Genomic DNA, 20,000 nt, shown 5'->3' on the forward strand with positions numbered 1-20,000 from the left:
CATTTATGGATCTAGAATGGTAAGAGGAATAAAGACTGTCCGCGCGTCTGCTACATAAAACATTGTCTTTAATATATTATAAATGCCATGCCGATCTTTTCTCCAGGAACAAAGATGAGTTCGGTAACTGAATCACATTCTGTGGGGAGAGTCACATTTACCTTTGCAACTTTCAGTTACTGACGATTATGGGGAAGAAACAAAAAGTTGAAAATTATATTTGAGATTTCAGTGAAAATAATCTTGCTGCCTGTTAGCCCATAATTACTTTTTTTTTTTTTTTTTTTTTCAACCAGCACATCTCTCTCTCTCTCTCTCTCTCTCTCTCTCTCTCTCTCTCTCTCTCTCTCTCTCTCTCTCTCTCTCTCTCTCTCTCTCTCTCTCTCTCTCTCTCTCTCTTTCCGTGTGTGTGTGTGTGTGTGTGTGTGTGTGTGTGTGTGTGTGTGTGTGTGTGTGTGTGTGTGTGTGTGAGTGGAATATGTGTGCGTGTTTGTATGTGCGTTAAATATACTATAATTATAATATATTATAAGTTATATATATATATATATATATATATATATATATATATATATATATATATATATATATATATATATATATATATATATATATATATATATATATATATATATATATATATATATATATATATATATATATATATATATATATATATATATATATATATATATATATATATATATATATATATATATATATATATATATATATATATATATATATATATATATATATATATATATATATATATATATATATATATATATATATATATATATATATATATATATATATATATATATATATATATATATATATATATATATACTGTTTTTTATGTAGGAAGGAAGCTGTCCAAGGGCAACAAGTATCCAATAAAAAATATGCTCACTGAAATGCCACTCCCATATAAGGGTCAAAGCAGTGGTCTAAAATTGATGAATAAGTGTCTTGAAACCTCCCTCTTGAAGGAATTCAAGTCATAGGAAGGTGGAAATACAGGAACAGGCAAGAAGTTCCAGAGTTTAACAGAGAAAGGAATGAATGATTGCGAATACTGGTTAACTCTTGCGTTAGGGAGGTGGACAGAATAGGGTTGAGAGAAAAAAGAAAGTCTTGTGCAGCGAGGCCGCGGAAGCAGGGGAGGCATGCAGTTAGCAAGATCAGAAGAGCAGTTAGCATGAAAATAGCGGTAGAAGACAGCTAGATATGCAACATAGCGGCGGTGAGAAAGAGGCTGAAGACAGTCAGTTAGAGGAGAGGAGTTGATGAGACGAAAAGCTTTTGATTCCACCGTGTCTAGAAGAGCAGTATGAGTGGAAGCCCCCAGACATGTGAAGCATACTCCATACATGGACGGATAAGGCCCTTGTACAGAGTTAGCAGCCGGGGGGTGAGAAAAACTGGCGGAGACGTCTCAGAACGTCTAACTTCATAAAAGCTGTTTTAGCTAGAGATGAGATGTGAAGTTTCCTGTTCAGATTATAAGTAAAAGACAGACCGAGGATGTTCAGTGTAGAAGAGGGGAACAGTTGAGTGTCATTGAAGAAGAGGGGATAGTTGTCTGGAAGGTTGTGTCGAGTTGATAGATGGAAGAATTGAGTTTTTGAGGCATTGAAAAATGCCAAATTGCCTCTGCCCCAGTCAGAAATTTTAGAAAGATCAGAAGTCAAGCGTTCTGTGGCTTCCCTGCGTTAAATGTTTATCTCCTGAAGGGTTGGACGTCTATGAAAAGACGTGGAAAAGTGCAGGGTGGTGTCATCAGCGTAGGAGTGGATACGACAAGAAGTTTGGTTTAGAAGATCATTAATGAATAATAAGAAGAGAGTGGGTGACAGGACAGAACCCTGAGGAACACCACTGTTAAAAGATTTAGAAGAAGAACAGTGACCGTCTACCACAGCAGCAATAGAACGGTCAAAAAGGAAACTTGAGATGAAGTTACGGAGAGAAGGATAGAAACCATAGGAGGGTAGTTTGGAAATCAAAGCTTTGTGCCAGACTCTAGCAAAAGCTTTTTATATGTCCAAGGCAACAGCAAAAGTTTCACCAAAATCTCTAAAAGAGGATGACCAAGACTCAGTAAGGAAAGCCAGAAGATCACCAGTAGAGCGGCCTTGATGGAACCCATACAGGCGGTCAGATAGAAGATTGTGAAGTGATAGATGTTTAAGAAGCTTTCTGTTGAGGATAGATTCAAAAACTTTAGATAGGCAGGAAATTAAAGCAATAGGACGGTAGTTTGAGGGATTAGAACGGTCACCCTTTTTAGGAACAGGTTGAATGTACGCAAACTTCCAGTAAGAAGGAAAGGTAGATGTTGACAGACAGAGCTGACTAGGTAAGGTGCAAGCACGGAGGCACAGTTTCGGAGAACAATAGGAGGGACCCTATCAGATCCATAAGTCTTTCGAGGGTTTAGGCCAGAGAGGGCATGGGAAACATCATTGCGAAGAATTTTAATAGGTGGCATGAAGTAGTCAGAGGTTGGAGGAGAGGGAGAAAAAGCCCAGAATCGTCCAAAGGTTTGAGCGAAGAGTTCAGCTTTAGAAACAGATGTGATATTAGTGGTGCCATCTGGTTGAAATAGAGGAGGGAAAGAAGAAGCAAAGTTATTGGAGATATTTTTGGCTAAATGCCAGAAGTCACGAGGGGAGTTAGATCTTGAAAGTTTTGACATTTTCTGTTAATGAAGGAGTTTTTGGCTAGTTGGAGAACAGACTTGGCATGGTTCCGGGCAGAAATATAAAGTGCAAGAGATTCAAGTGATGGAAGGCTTAAGTACCTTTTGTGGGCCACCTCTCTATCATGTATAGCACGAGAACAAGCTGTGTTAAACCAAGGTTTAGAAGGTTTAGGACAAGAAAAAAGTGAGGAATGTATGCCTCCATGCCAGACACTATCACCTTTGTTATGCGCTCAGCACACAAAGACGGGTTTCTGACACGGAAGCAGTAGTCATTCCAAGGAAAATCAGGAAAATGCCTCCTCAGGTCCCTCCAACTAGCAGAGGCAAAACGCCAGAGGCACCTTCGCTTAGGGGGATCCTGAGGAGGGATTGGAGCGATAGGACAAGATAAAGATATATGACTGTGATCGGAGGAGCCCAACGGAGAAGAAAGGGTGACAACATACACACAAAGATTAGAGGACAGGAAAAGATCAAGAATGTTGGGCGTATCTCCAAGACGGTCAGGAATACGAGTAGGGTGTTGCACCAATTGCTGTAGGTCGTGGAGGATAGCAAAGTTATAGGCTAGTTAACCAGGATGGTCAGTGAAGGGAGAGGAAAGCCAAAGCTAGTGGTAAACATTAAAGTCTCCAAGAATGGAGATGTCTGCAAAAGGGAAGAGGGTCAGAATGTACTCCACTTTGGAAGTTAAGTAGTCAAAGAATTTCTTATAGTCAGAGGAGTTAGGTGAGAGGTATACAGCACAGATAAAATAAAAAAAAAAATTAATTTAGTATGAGAGTGACTCTGTAGTCGCAGCCAGATGGTGGAAAACTCGGAAGATTCAAGAGCGTGGGCACGAGAGCAGGTTAAGTCATTGCGCACATAAACGCAGCATCAGCCTTAGGATAGAAAATGAGGATAGAGAAAAAAGGAGGGAACAGAAAAGGGGCTACTGTCAGTTGCCTCAGACACCTGAGTTTCAGTGAGGAAAAGAAGATGAGAAGAAGAGAAGAGGTAGTGTTCTACAGATTGAAAATTAGATCTTAGACCGCGAATGTTGCAGAATTTAATGAAGAAAAAGTTGAGGGGGGTGTCAAGACACTTAGGGTCGTCGACAGAAAGGCAGTTCGACCTGGGGACATTTATGGTCCCCTCCCTAGACAGGGACTCTGACGCTGGTGTAGGAGTCGCCATGATGATTTAAAAATTTTTGAGTGTAGGGTGCGTGTTATTAGGTGCTTGTAGTTTTGTGTGGAGGAAGAGAGTTGTCTTTAGAGGGCAGGCTGTGACTGCCCCCTTGTGTTGTGAGACATAAAGGGAAACGTTCAGTGAGGTCACAGCTGGGTTTAATGATAAGTTCACAGCACCCCGTGAACAGTGATTTAGACCTCACTGGGAGTAATTATGGTTTCGGCAAGTGTGTGTGTGTGTGTGTGTGTGTGTATATATATATATATATATATATATATATATATATATATATATATATATATATATATATATATATATATATATATATATATATATATATATATATATATATATATATATATATATATATATATATATATGTATATGTATATATATATATATATATATATATATATATATATATATATATATATATATATATATATATATATATATATATATATATATATATATATATATATATATATATATATATATATATATATATATATATATATATATATATATATATATATATATATATATATATATATATATATATATATATATATATATATATATATATATATATATATATATATATATATATCATCCTCCTTGGAGGAGGAGGCAGTACACACCTGCCGAAACGATAATTACTCCCAGTGAGGTCTAAAGCACTGTTCAGGGGTGTTGTGAACTTATCATTAAACCCAGCTGAGACCTCACTGAACGTTTCCCTTTGTGTCTCACGACACAAGGGGGCAGTCACAGCCTGCCCTCTAAAGACAACTCTCTTCCTCCACACAAAACTACAAGCACCTAATAACACACACACCCTTCACTCAAAAAGTTTAAAATCATCATGGCGACTCCTACACCAGCCACGGAGTCCCCATCTGGGGAGGGGACCATAAATGTCCCCAGGTCGAACTGCCTTTCTGTCGACGACCCTAAGTGTCTTGACACCCCCCTCAACTTTTTCTTCATTAACTTCTGCAACATTCGCGGTCTAAGATCTAATTTTCAATCTGTAGAACACCACCTCTTCTCTTCTTCTCATCTTCTTTTCCTCACTGAAACTCAGGTGTCTGAGGCAACTGACAGTAGCCCCTTTTCTGTTCCCTCCTATTTTCTCTATCCTCATTTTCTATCCTAAAACTGATGCTACGTTTATGTGCGCAATGACTTAACCTGCTCTCGTGCCCACGCTCTTATATCTTCCGAGTTTTCCACTATCTGGCTACGACTACAGAGTCACTCTCATACTAAATTTATCTGTGCTGTATACCTTTCCTAACTCCTCTGACTATAAGAAATTCTTTGACTACTTAACTTTCAAAGTGGAACACATTCTGACCCTCTTCCCTTTTGCAGAGATCTCCATTCTTGGAGATTTCAATGTTCACCACCAGCTTTGGCTTTGCTCTCCCTTCACTGACCATCCTGATTAACTAGCCTACAACTTTGCTATCCTCCATGACCTAGAGCAATTGGTGCAACACCCTACTCGTATTCCTGACCGTCTTGGAGATACGCCCAACATTCATGACCTTTTCCTGACCTCTAATCCTTCTGCTTATGCTGTCACCCTCTCTTCTCCATTGGGCTCCTCCGATCACAATCTCATATCTTTATCTTGTCCTATCACTCCAGTCCCTCCTCAGGATCCTCCTAAGCGAAGGTGCCTCTGGCGTTTTGCCTCTGCTAGTTGGGGGACCTGAGGAGGTATTTTGTTGATTTTCCTTGGAATGGCTACTGCTTCCGTGTCAGAGACCCGTCTTTGTGTGCTGAGCGCATAACAGAGGTGATAGTGTCTGGCATGGAGGCATACATTCCTCACTCTTTTTCTCGTCCTAAACCTTATAAACCTTGGTTTAACACAGCTTGTTCTCGTGCTATACATGATAGAGAGGTGGCCCACAAAAGATACTTAAGCCTTCCATCATCAGAATCTCATGCACTTTATATTTCTGCCCGGAACCATGCTAAGTCTGTTCTCCAACTAGCCAAAAACTCCTTTATTAACAGAAAATGTCAAAACCTTTCAAGATCTAACTCCCCTCGTGATTTCTGACATCTAGCCAAAAATATCTCCAATAACTTTGCTTCTTCTTCTTTCCTTCCTCTACTTCAACCAGATGGCACCACTGCTATCACATCTATTTCTAAAGCTGAACTCTTTGCTCAAACCTTTGCTAAAAACTCTACCTTGGACGATTCTGGGCTTGTTCCTCCCTCTCCTCCACCCTCTGACTACTTCATGCCACCTATTAAAATTCTTCGCAATGATGTTTTCCATGCCCTCGCTGGCCTAAACCCTCGGAAGGCTTATGGACCTGATGGGGTCCCTCCTATTGTTCTCCGAAACTGTGCCTCCGTGCATGCACCTTGCCTAGTTAAACTCTTTCAGCTCTGTCTGTCAACATCTACCTTTTCTTCTTGCTGGAAGTTTGCGTACATTCAACCTGTTCCTAAAAAGGGTGACCGTTCTAATCCCTCAAACTACCGTCCTATTGCTTTAATTTCCTGCCTATCTAAAGTTTTTGAATCTATCCTCAACAGGAAGATTCTTAAACATCTATCACTTCACAACCTTCTATCTGATCGCCAGTATGGGTTCCGTCAAGGCCGCTCTACTGGTGATCTTCTGGCTTTCCTTACTGAGTCTTGGTTATCCTCTTTTAGAGATTTTGGTGAAACTTTTGCTGTTGCCTTGGACATATAAAAAGCTTTTGATAGAGTCTGGCACAAAGCTTTGATTTCCAAACTACCCTCCTACGATTTCTATCCTTCTCTCTGTAACTTCATATCAAGTTTCCTTTCTGACCGTTCTATTGCTGCTGTGGTAGACGGTCACTGTTCTTCTCCTAAATCTATTAACAGTGGTGTTCCTCAGGGTTCTGTCCTGTCACCCACTCTCTTCTTATTATTCATTAATGATCTTCTAAACCAAACTTCTTGTCGTATCCACTCCTACGTTGATGATACCACCCTGCACTTTTCCATGTCTTTTCATAGACGTCCAACCCTTCAGGAGGTAAACATATCACGCAGGGAAGCCACAGAACGCCTGACTTCCGATCTTTCTAAAATTTCTGATTGGGGCAGAGCAAACTTGGTATTGTTCAATGCTTCAAAAACTGAATTCCTCCATCTATCAACTCGACACAACCTTCCAGACAACTATCCCCTCTTCTTCATTGACACTCAACTGTCCCCCTCTTCTACACTGAACATCCTCGATCTGTCCTTTACTTATAATCTGAACTGGAAACTTCACATCTCATCTCTAGCTAAAACAGCTTCTATGAAGTTAGGTATTCTGAGACGTTTCCGCCAGTTTTTCTCACCCCCCCAGCTGCTAACTCTGTACAAAGGCCTTATCCGTCCATGTATGGAGTATGCTTCACATGTCTGGGGGGGGCTCCACTCATAATGCTCATCTTGACAGGGTGCAATCAAAAGCTTTTCATCTCATCAATTCTTCTCCTCTAACTGACCTCTAACTAACTCTCTCACCGCCGTAATGTTGCATATCTAGCTGTCTTCTACCGCTATTTTCATGCTAACTGCTCTTCTGATCTTGCTAACTGCATGCCTCCCCTGCTTCCGCGGCCTCGCTGCACAAGACTTACTTCTTTCTCTCACCCCTATTCTGTCCACCTCTCTAACGCAAGAGTTAGCCAGTATTCTCAGTCATTCATCCCTTTCACTGGTAAACTCTGGAACTCCCTGCCTGCTTCTGTATTTCCACCTTCCTATGACTTAAATTCCTTGAAGAGGGAGGTTCCAAGACACTTATCCACCAATTTTTGACTACTGCTTTGACCCTTTTATGGGACTGGCATTTTAGTGGGCATTTTTTTTTTCATTAGATTTTTGTAGCCCTTGGCCAGTGTCCTTTATATATATATAAAAAAAAAAAAAAATATATATATATATATATATATATATATATATATATATATATATATATATATATATATATATATATATATATATATATATATATATATATATATATATATATATATATATATATATATATATATAATGATAAGAATGAATGATACATATCTACTGATGATACATATCTACTGAATGTTTTCTCTTCCTTGTGATTGGGCTTCATATGATGAGGCAGCATTTCTTTAGGTTTCTGCTTTGCATCATTCAGACAGGAAGCCCGATACGAGTCATTTACACAATACGTAAATGATGATGTAAATGATGTAAATATCTTTACCATTTATGGGTTCAACACTTTACACAACAAGTTAAATATTCAGTGTGCCACTCCTACTAATGATCCTACTTTAGATCGGCCTATATCGTCGTGGTACTCCTTCAAACACTGCATGAGGTGTCGGGCATCAACAACCTTCTTCCTAATCGTTCCCAGGCCTCGTTTGACTTTCATTTTCACAAAACAATCTTCTCGCAGTTCTTGAATCAATGTTTTAAAATGTGAATGCAAAGGGACTGACTCCAATCACCACACATAAAGAACCTACTCCTTCAGATGTATTCAACATTATATCCCGCGAATGCCTGAAAGCTTGCATCGACAGCCATTCGTACTTGTATAAAGGCATCGATTAAAATGCTTTATGATATGTGTTATATTCAAACTCTGACTTAAATACTGATGAAAAGTACTGTGGTAATCCCACTGATACAACGTTAGCAAAACTTACTAGTGCCAGAAGCAAAAACAACACACAATTGAATAAACAGAACCTTCACTTTCACTTCCTGTGTCGTCAACATATTCTACAAATCAGAATAAAGGAGGAAAGACTCTTGGAAGACAATTTTCTACGTTATATTTGGTAACATAGGGAATGGAAAAAAAAAAAATAAATAAATAAATAGATAAATAAACTGGTGCAGACATTTTTGGACCTCTTTCGTCAAAAACATACTAGAAATACTTATGAAATATTTTCTGGCGAGAATTGTATGTAGACTTTTTTCTTATATATCGAGACATTTCCTTCAAGAATTAGTCTTAAGCGATATAGAAAAAAAAAAAAAAAAAAATTCGGCTGCCATTTTTCAAAATAGTGGCCAAATCCTGGGCAGTAGAAAAGTACAACTACATTGTTGACGACTGTAGACCTCGAACTTACATAGGCATGACAAGGACTACGCGATCGAAAACTTCAAATGCCACTAACAGAAAGGAGAGACTCGTATATATATATATATATATATATATATATATATATATATATATATATATATATATATATATATATATATATATATATATATATATATATATATATATATATATATATATATATATATATATATATATATCTGTGTGTGTGTGTGTGATTAGTTATTCGTACGGCGTTATTGAAAAATTAACTTATCGCACTTCATGCATCATAATTTGTCAATTGCACAAAATATACTTTGAAAGATTTTTTTTTTTTGTATCAAATAATTAAAGAATTGTCAATAAATAGATAAATGAAAACATAGTTGCATTCATCTGTGAATGCATTTAGCTGCAAATGTATAATCTAACACGTATTCAATTGATGATGAACTATATTATATCAGTCGTAAAGGACAGACAATTGATATAAGCAAGGATCTCTAAGGAATTCAATAATTGGATATTATCCATGCATCAAGTGAAACACGCCTATATCTATGTATGACACCAGAGCAAATGAGTACGACGTAAATCCTTTGACATTGACAAATTATGTAATTATGAGTGTAAAACAAAATTGATCGTGGTAATAACTACATATTCAATGGCAGTTGCCTAAGCTCAAATATATTTAAATACAAGAAAGGCATTTTTTCCATACGGAGCATGTCCACCGTACTGAGTGGCCAGGATCGTTCTGTTAAAGGGTTCATCTCTAATCATTATATGCTGTAAGTATACTATTACATGTAAGTATGTGTGTGTGCGTGCGTGTGTGTGTGTGTGTGTGTGTGTTAGTGGGTAGGTAGGTGGGTGGGTGAAATAATAATGATATAATAAAAATAATAATAATAATAATAATAATAATAATAATAATAATAATAATAATAATAATAATAATAATGATAATAATAATAATAATAATAATAATAATAATAGTAATAATAATAATAATAATAATTTTAATAATGATAATAATAATGATAATAATAATAATAATAATAATAATAATAATAATAATAATAATAATAATAAGAAGAAGAAGAAGAAGAAGAAAAAGAAGAAAAAGAAGAAGAAGAAATGGTTTAAGTTACACCCGTGAGACTAAATTGTACATATCAATATCAAAAGGTTCTTGTTGGTTATAGAGTGAGATTCAGGAGGGGTAGGTTCACAATTACAATTGGAGGTGTTTTACATTGATAATTGAAGGAAATTATTATAATGAACTTGGTCGTGTGTGGGGCCTTCCAGACAAGGCTCCGTTTTGAAGATCAGGGCGATGCCATTCAGATTTTGGGCCTTCTGCGTGTGTTGCCGGAGCGGCTGATAAGGATTGTGGACTGAAGTGGAGGTCAGATCGCAACTAAGGTCACGGAGAGGTGGTGGGGGCGGTGTAAATTAGCATGGGTCTGTTCTTATAGATATCCTGCCCCACGAATATTATCACTCAAGTAGATGTTGGCTACGGCAACCCTCATGCCTCATACCCACCATTCGCATCGCACTCATTCACGATTTAGCTTCATCAAAGCTCACCAAAGGCTTCAAATAATCGCAAGAGCTTTGAAAGCAGGCACAGTTTCCGACGCATTCCTTTCTCGTAGGTTCCGAGGCTCTCAGGTAAAGATAATTTGCAAGCTCCCAAGAGATCTTATCGCAAAAAATGCACGGACAGCGGGGCAGAGTTAAAGACACAGCAACTCATGGGCAGGGATACAAACATGATAGGTGAAAATAGGCCGATATGCGTGCATTGTTATCAATAAAAATCTTGCATACAGAAAACCATTATTAAAACCGCGTAGCGTGAGTTTCAGGTGAAATGAACAACAACATTTGCATGCAGTGCAACAGTCAAGCTTTCCAGTGGTGCTCGTCATTTTGGTAGGGCAGGTAAAGGTGACGTTCCTGTCTTGGGCCATCGCTTCCAACACATCATCATATTTATGATACAGTGCCGTGATGCAGTACGAGGACATACCTAATAAAATACTCAATAGAGTGGCTTATATATGCAAAGGTGATGAAGTAGGACAGGTTTAATAAAGCGATGCACGGGATAGGACGTAGCATTAACATGGCGGATACTGAGGAGAGGGGTAAAGATCGCCACAAATTCACAACTTTTCTTTCATTGTTTAGGTATTCTTTATGATGCATGTATAATTTTGCTGCTTTTCTATTTGTCACTGATGGATAGGGGTGGGTAGAGACGGGAACGGGGACTGAGTTACACTCTGATCCATGGCTGCTCCGAGAAGTTCCGGCACACACATTTGAACCCTTTGGAGGTCAGGAGACGTGTGTCTGTGTGTGTGTGTGTGTGTGTGTGTGTGTGTGTGTGTGTGTGTGTGTGTGTGTGTGTGTGTGCTCATTTTATAAGATGGTTACTTGCAAGGGCAGTAAAAAATATCTACATAAATAAATAAGTAAATAAATAAGCCGACTGAGGAGCCAGTCCCGAAAGTAGAGTGCCAAAAAGATGATCTAGAGTTGAGAAATGTCTCGAGACCTCCTTCTTGAAGGAATTTAAATCATAGGAAGGAGGAAATACAGGAGGTAGGGAGTTTCAACTTCTACACTTTACCAGTAAAAGGAATGAGAGATTGTGAAGTTTTCTTGCATTAGAGAAGAGGGGGTAAAAGAAGGAAGAAAGTCTCGTGCAACGAAAACGCGGGAGAAGGGAGGCATGCAGTTAGCAAGATCCCATCCCATCCCTGGCCTTAACCACCCTCACAAAGTTTAGAGCAATTAGCGTGAATATACCGGTAGAGGGTAACAAGAAATTTAACATTACGGCTACGAGAGAGAAGCTGAAGACATTCAGCTTAGAGGAGAGGAGATGATAAGACGAAACGCCTTTGAATGCACACTGTTAAGCAGGACAGTATGATTGGAACTACTCATTATGTGAAACGTGCTTTGTACGTAGACAGATAAGGCCGCTGTACAAAGTTAACAGCTGGGCTGATGAGAAAAATTGATGGAGACGGCTCATAACTTCTAACTTCATTCATGTTTTAGCTAGAGATGAGATGTGAGGTTTTCAGTTTAGATAACGAGTTAATTAACTACAGACCGAGGATGTTCACTGCAGAAGAGGGAGACAGCTAAGTGTAATTGAAGAAGAGAGGATGGTTACCTGGAAGGTGATGTCGAGATGGTAGATAGAGAAATTGCTTTTTTTGAGTCATTAAATGACATTAAGTTTGCTCTGGCTTGGCAGAAATTTTAAAGAGATTGTAAGTCAGGTGCTTCGTTATTTCACTGTGCGAGATGTTTAATTTCTAAATGTTTGGAAGTCTAAGAAAAAAGTGGTATCATCATCATCATCACCAATAAGACATAAGGTTTAAAAGATCATTGTTGAATAATAGGAAGAGAGTGGGTGACAGGAAATAACCCTGAGGAACATACTGTTTATAGATTTAGGAGAAGAGCAGTGATTTTCTACCATCCCCACTGTCTATCACATTAGAGATGAAGTTACAGAGAGAAGTATACATAGAAGCCGTAGAGCGTAGTTGGGAAATAGGTTTGTGCCAGACCTTATCAAGTGTTTTTGATATGTCTAAGCCAACAGCGCACACTTCACCAAAATATCTAATAGAGGATGACCAAGGGTGAGTAAGGAAAGCAAAACGATCACCAGTATAACGGTCTTCATGGAATCCATGCCGGCGATCAGTTATTATGTTATAAGGTGGAAGATGTTTAAGAATCTTCCTGTTGAGGATAGATAAAAAAAAAAAATGTAAAAAAGGAAGTAAATTAGAGGCAATCTGTCGGTACTTTGAGGGATTAGAGTAGTCGCCACTTCTAGGATTGAATGTAGGTAAACTTCTAGCAGAATAAAAGTAAAAGTTGCCAGAAAGAGTAGGCAGTTTGATTAGGTAACGTGCAAACACGAAAGCACGGTTTTGGAGAAAAATGGGAGGGACCCCATCAGGTTTGTAAACTTTGTGAGGGTGGTTAAGACCAGGGATGGGATGGGATCTTAATAAATAGCATGAAATAGTCGGAGGGTGGAAAAGGAGGAACAACCGTTAATCATCCAAGGCAGAGTTTTTAGCAAAGTTTTAAGGGAACCGTTCAGCTTTAGAGATAGATGAAATTGCAGTGGTGTTATCAGATTAAAATAGAGAAAAGAGGAAGAAGAAAACTTGATGGATATATGTTTGGGTAGGTAACAAAAGGCACAAAGAGATTTACATCTAGAAAGACTTTTATATTTTCAATTAATAGAAGGAGGTTTTGCCTAGTTAGAGAACAGCAGCGACATGCTTTTGTGTTGGTAATGTTTTGATCAGGAATGGCCACAATTCTTTTTACCCTATGCAAAACCAAATCAGATCCAGATCCAGATCAATGATCTAAAACTGGTCAGTGTTGTAAACAGATGACACCCTTAATGCATCGGCATCGCTCGAGTACTTAGGAAACCAAAAGGAAGGGAAAGAGGCGGAGGCCCACTCAGGGGAGCGGCTCCCGCAACACACAACTTATATGTTGATTTCTCGCAAAATAAAGCAAAACACAGCATAAGTGTATAGAGTATTTTAGACTTAGAATTACTTGAACTATCAAATCCTGAATGATGTATTTTAACTCGCAAAGGCCCTCATCGGTCTTTGCATGTACTACTACGCCCATAATTTGGGTAGGTCTAATTCACACATTCCTTCTAAACATGGTAGAATCCACATTGATTTTTCTCCTCTAACAGTGTCATGGTTATTTAACTTGTCTGCGCAATGTTGAATATTTTACAGTCTTATATTGTCACTAACATAGCTACTGTTTCTTTGAAATGACTATCTGCATTCCTCCCACTTTCCTGCGGCCTTAATTCCACAAGCCTTTCTACTAACTATCACCCATATTTTGGTCACTTGATTAATGGAAGTGTTAACCGGTTCCTTCACTTTTCATCTTTTACACTGTTAAACCCTGGAGCTATCTTTTTTTTTTTTTATTATTCATTTTCCCTACCTATCAGCTGAATTGGTTAAGAGAGCAGTATCCAAAAAAAAAAAAAAAATAAATAAATAAATAAAAATAAAAGGCTAAGTTGGTCTTTTTTTGGTATTTTTCCCCCTTTAGGTGGGGACATGGTATTGTAAGTTGTTGTTGTTGTTGTTGTTGTTTTTGTCAGTTATCCCAATACATAAAAAAAAAAGAGTAGTTATTAATTATAAAGACGAATGCTAAATTAAAACCAAGTTTAACACTTTCAGGACAGGCTTCAAGACACTTTAATGCATAATATTATTCTTTCTGGTTAATTCCCTTTTGGAATTAACATCTTCAGTGGGCTTTTTTTTTTTCCACTGTCTTTTTGTTGCCTTTGGCCGGAGTCTCTCTTGCATAAAAAAAAAAAATAATAATAAATAATGAATAAATAAATAAAATAGCAGTTCGGCTGAGCTGCCTAAGGATTATATCGTCTGCTGATATATCTCATCTCTTACATTTTATTTATTTATTTTTTTTTCAGTTTTACAGTTTCTATAAAACACAATGCTATACAAATGTATAAAAAAAAAAAATAGGTAGTGGTAGGTAAAAACTATGTTGATATTTTTACATTGAAACTTCAATAGGTGCGGCTGTCGGCGAAAAGAAACGACTTGCTGAGTTCTCAGGAAAGCAGTAAAGAGAGACACTTCAGCTATGGTTCACACCTCGGGACGCCCTCAGGCTTGGGAACAAGACCTGAAATTTGGTCATCTTTACCAGTCATCTGAAAGCAATGTGTCGCCTAACAACAGCATGAAGCCTCAGAAAGTAGCAATCCAGGAAGTAGATGTTCAATCGACGTTTGGTGTGACATGGAATCCTTTGGCTCCATTGGCGGAGCTGTGGGCTATGTTGCGGGTGCTTGGAATAATACCATATGTGTTTGACAAAACTCTCAATCTTTACGTATTGAGATGGCGGAGCGTGTCAGGCGTGTTGGGTATCATGATAGCCATCTACCTCAGTGTAGCGACTGTGGCAGGAACAGTGGGTATAATCATGACTCTTTCCTCTCAATCCACGTTTCATTCCACTGAACAAGAAGTAAACTTTATCTGGCAGATGATGGTCGTGGTTCTCTTCGGGAGCATGTTATTAAATGCATGGAGTCAGACGGTAAGCCTATTAATGGCGGGCAATCGTTTGATACGACTACTGAATTCATGGTTGTGTTTATCGCAGTGGTGCGATATCAGCTCTGCGAAAGGTATCAAAACACGTGTGCGCCTCCAGATGGCCTTCATGATAGGGTCCTGCATCTCCATTTTGGCCCTCGTGTTGGCAGGCTTTCCTCAGGTAGTTCTCGAAGGACTCGATGGCGTAGCTTCCATACTATTCCTTGTTCCTTCCACCTGGATGCACTACTCATCCCTCCAGACACAGGTAACTACATAATTTTCTCAGTTTTTATGTATGTTGTGACACACACAATTCTTTTATAGACAAAAGAAAAAAAACTGTGTGTGTGTATGTGTGTGTGTGTTTGTGTGTGTGTGTGTGTAATAATAATAATGATAATAATAATAAACGGTTTATTCTTTAGGCAGTTAACAAACTGAAAATGTACATAGGGGGTGGGGAAATACTTAACATTAATCCTAAAGGTAAGTCTAATCTAGAAGGGGCTATTGATTGATGGCTCGCACCATGGTGGGAATCACACTGAGTCTGTACCGGTCCATGCGCGGCGCCTTTCGGGGTGTTATCTTGTTGAGGTGTCTGGTGGCACGGGTCGGGCGAGGCGCGGCAGGCGGCAGCATGTTTCTGAGACGTAGATGATGCAGTAGTCCCCTTCCAAACTTCTCCAGAGCCTCTCGGTACCTGGTGGATAGTCTGGACAGGAACAGGGTGTTCAGGGCTTCTTCATAGGTGGTGTATGCAGGGCCAAGGATGACCCTGCATGCCCTTTTCTGCACACTCTCTAACTGTAGCTGTTGAGTGTGTGTAAGGGAGGAGGACTATGCTGGGGAGGCGTACATGAGTTTGGGAAGGATGAAGGTAAGGTACACCCCGCTTAACTCATCTGTCGGCGTCCCCAGCGCCCTGAGTCTGCGCAGAATGTACAGCGTGTAGGTAGCTGATCTTATGGTGCTGGCGACATGCTGCTTCCAGGTCAGCTGGTCGTCCACCGTGACTCCGAGGAGCTTGGCACATCGGACCACCTGGAGGGGGTGAGGGCCCACTGAGAGCTGTGGAGGGGGCACTGGTACAGAGGAGGTACAGAAATGCATCACCACAGTTTTGCTGTGGTTGATGGTCATCCTGCTCTCCTCTGTCCACGTCTGCAGTCGCTCCAGAATCGCTTGAAGTGGCGAGTAGTCCGGGTTCTTGGTGGAAACTGGGACGCCCACGGTGCAGTCGTCCACATACTTCCAGCGATGGGGGGTGTCAGTGAGGGCGTCGTTAATGAGGAGGAGGAAGCATAGAGGACCCATCTTGGTCCCCTGGGGGACCCCACATGTCAGCTGTTGGAAATTAGAGACAGAGCCCTGATAGCGAACGGCCTGACGCCTCCCTGTGAGGAAGTCGGCTAGCCACGCTATCAGGTTAGGAGGGAGACCCAGACTTACTGCCTTGCTGATGACAACAGTGTGATCAACAAGATCAAAAGCCTTTTTGAAGTCCACAAAATCAACAGCTAGAGAGATGTTTCGCTTGTCCAGGTGGCTGTGGATGAATTCAAGGAAGCTGGTCAGGTAATGGGAGGTGGAGGTGGCTTTAATATTTTCAAACTGTCTGATATCCACGGTATTACAAATTCTGGTGTAGGCCCAGTCATATACAAAATCTTCACAAATAAGGCTAGGGATGGGGGTGATAGAGACTAGCCTGAGGTCATTGAGTGACTGTGGACTGGAAATTTTGGGGATGGGGGTGATGTAAGATGTCTTCCAGTCCTCGGGGCAAGAGTGTTGGGAGAGTGAAGCGTTTATTATGGAGCATAGCGGTGTTGCTAGCTCTACAGCAAATTCCTTGTAAGTTTTTATAAGGAGGTCAGTGGGTGTGGTGGATCTTGGTTTGAATTTGAGTATTCTCTTAAAAACATCCACCGCCTGGACACTGGGGGATGAAAGAGAGCCGGAAGATAGGCAGGAAGCAGAGTGGTGTGGAGGGAAGGAAAGGTTTGACAGATAGCAGCAAAGTGATCATTCATCTCCTGAGCCGCGAGATTAGCAGGAAGGTGTGAGGTGCAAGGAAGAGATGAAGTGTGCTTTTGTAGGCCACACAAAGCTTTGATCTTAGCGTACCGCTGTCTGTTGTTGGTCAGCTTGAGGTGGTGTATCTTGTCTGGGTAATAGTTTGCCTTTGCAGCCTTAATCTCCCTGATTACTCTGTTTCTTAGTTTCCTGTATAAGACCGGGCAGGAGTGGAATGCCCAGGTCCGCTGACACATGAGTCTCTCAATGTGGGGCGTCATCCAGGGGGCATCAGATGGGTGCGTTGTGACGCTCTTGGCTGGGAAGTAGCGGTGGAAGGCTTCTGTGGTGGTGGCGACGTAATTTTGCCATTTTAAGTGGACGTCCTCCACATCCAGCACCTCGGTCCACGGGTGTTGTGTCACCCACTGCCCAAACTCCCTCATGGCTGAGTCAGGCATGGGGCGGTGGGTCCTGGTGACAGCTGACCGAGGGGTCGAGGTGGTGGGTGTGGGTGTCCACAGTATGGAGAGGTGGGTGCTCTGTCCCATGGGAGGCAGCGGCTTGGGGGGCGAGTACTGCTGGCCCAGGTCTGTCAGTATAAGGTCGAGGATGGTTTGCTGGTGGGTGGGGAAGTCCACGATCTGGGTGAGGTGTAGCTGGTGTAGGATATCGTTGATATCTAATCTGTTAAAGTCCCCACAGATGACCAGTTTGGCGGCAGGATACCTCACCCTCAGGGCATCAGCAGTGTCGATGATGTGAGCGGTGAGTAACTGTGCTGTGGTGGCTCGTGGGGGGTGGTACACGACGCACACGATGATGGAGGCCGTGTTGCTGGGATGGCAGGGGGGCGTGACTCTCACCCACAGGGCCTCTACACCGGCCGGAATATCGACAGGGAGGTGTGAGGGGCTGAGGGTAGAGCGGCAGAAAACGGCCCCTCCTGCGTCCTGACCTCAGGTGATGGTAGAGCTGGTAGTCCTGCATTGTGCACACCTCAGGAACAATCTGCCACGCCTCAGTAACCGCCACAATGTCTGCAAAAGTAGAACTCACCGTCACAATTAACTCGTCCATCTTGTTGGCCAGAGACGTCGCATTGAATAAGAGGAGGGAGGGAAGACTGTACCACACATGAGGTACTTCAATGTGCCTGTATTCCTTCTTCCCCACCTTGCGGTCTACTCTGGCACTGGAGGTCACTACCTTGATGGGATGCACATGTTTTCCTCCCCTCGACCCGCTGTTCCGAAATAGTTTCAGGGTCTTAAGGCACTTTATCACGTTGGGCGGCGGGTAACCTGATCCTCGCCTACGACGCAGGAGGTAGTTACGTTCGTACGTTTGCACTGGAGCACACATTATTCTTTATGTGTCAACACGCACTCGCTAAATGTGTTCACAAGTACAACAATCCCACCAGGGCGAGCCTAAAACTAAAAGCTAAAAGTTGAAAACAGAAAAAAACTGAGGTCGCTATCACTAGGGGTGGGGAAAGCCAACAAGTTGACCGAGGCTGCCCGAGACCGCCAAAGGTCACACGTCCTGAGGTCAGAACTGTGTGTGTGTGTGTGTGTGTGTGTGTGTGTGTGTGTGTGTGTGTGTGTGTGTGTGTGTGTGTGTGTGTGTGTGTGTGTGTGTGTGTGTGTGTGTGTGTTTAGCCTGTAGCATAAGTATGCAGTTTTAGTGCTATTTAAAGGCCTAAAGCTCCTCTTTGCCTTTGGAGTTTAAGGAGGTCGGTTCCTGCCCGTGGTTATATAAAGGACATTGTTTTCATGATTCCTTTGCAGAGGTTTATGCTGCATACACCGTGAAAAACAGAGCTGACTGGAAGGATGTCAGTATTCTATGGTAAGTCATCGATAACTCGGAGTATGCCCAGCTTCCAGTAGAACTCAAACTCGGGTCACCGAGATCACCAAGCCCCAGCGCTGATAAATCGGCCACCGGCAAAATAATAACATAAAAAAAAAGGAAACTGCAAGAAGCTATCAGACTTGCATATGGCGGTCCTTGTATGAAATGTAAATATATATTTATTTTTATCATCTTTATATATTAATTTATGTTTATATATATATATATATATATATATATATATATATATATATATATATATATATATATATATATATATATATATATATATATATATATATATATATATATATATATATATATATATATATATATATATATATATATATATATATATATATATATATATATATATATATATATATACTTAATTTTGTTATTTTTATTATTATTATTATTATTTATTTATTTATTTTTATTTATTTATTTATTTTTATTTGTTTTTTTCTTTATTTCACCTATTGTGTAACCCCGTGCGCATAGGGGTTCGAGGGGTCCTTAGTAGCACGAACTCGAATCCTGAAAACGGTCCAAGGGTAGGAAGGGCATCCTCTCGGGGTAACGTTTCCCAAATGCCTAATCAAAGTTCTTCATTAGAAGATACCGTGCTAATTGTGATAGACTACGGAAAAAAAAATAAAATAAAATTATATATATATATATATATATATATATATATATATATATATATATATATATATATATATATATATATATATATATATATATATATATATATATATATATATATATATATATATATATATATATATATATATATATATATATATATATATATATATATATATATATATATATATATATATATATATATATATATATATATATATATATATATATATATATATATATATATATATATATATATATATATATA

The sequence above is a fragment of the Scylla paramamosain genome, chromosome 16, assembly GCF_035594125.1.
Source record: "Scylla paramamosain isolate STU-SP2022 chromosome 16, ASM3559412v1, whole genome shotgun sequence".
Classification (NCBI taxonomy): domain Eukaryota; kingdom Metazoa; phylum Arthropoda; class Malacostraca; order Decapoda; family Portunidae; genus Scylla; species Scylla paramamosain.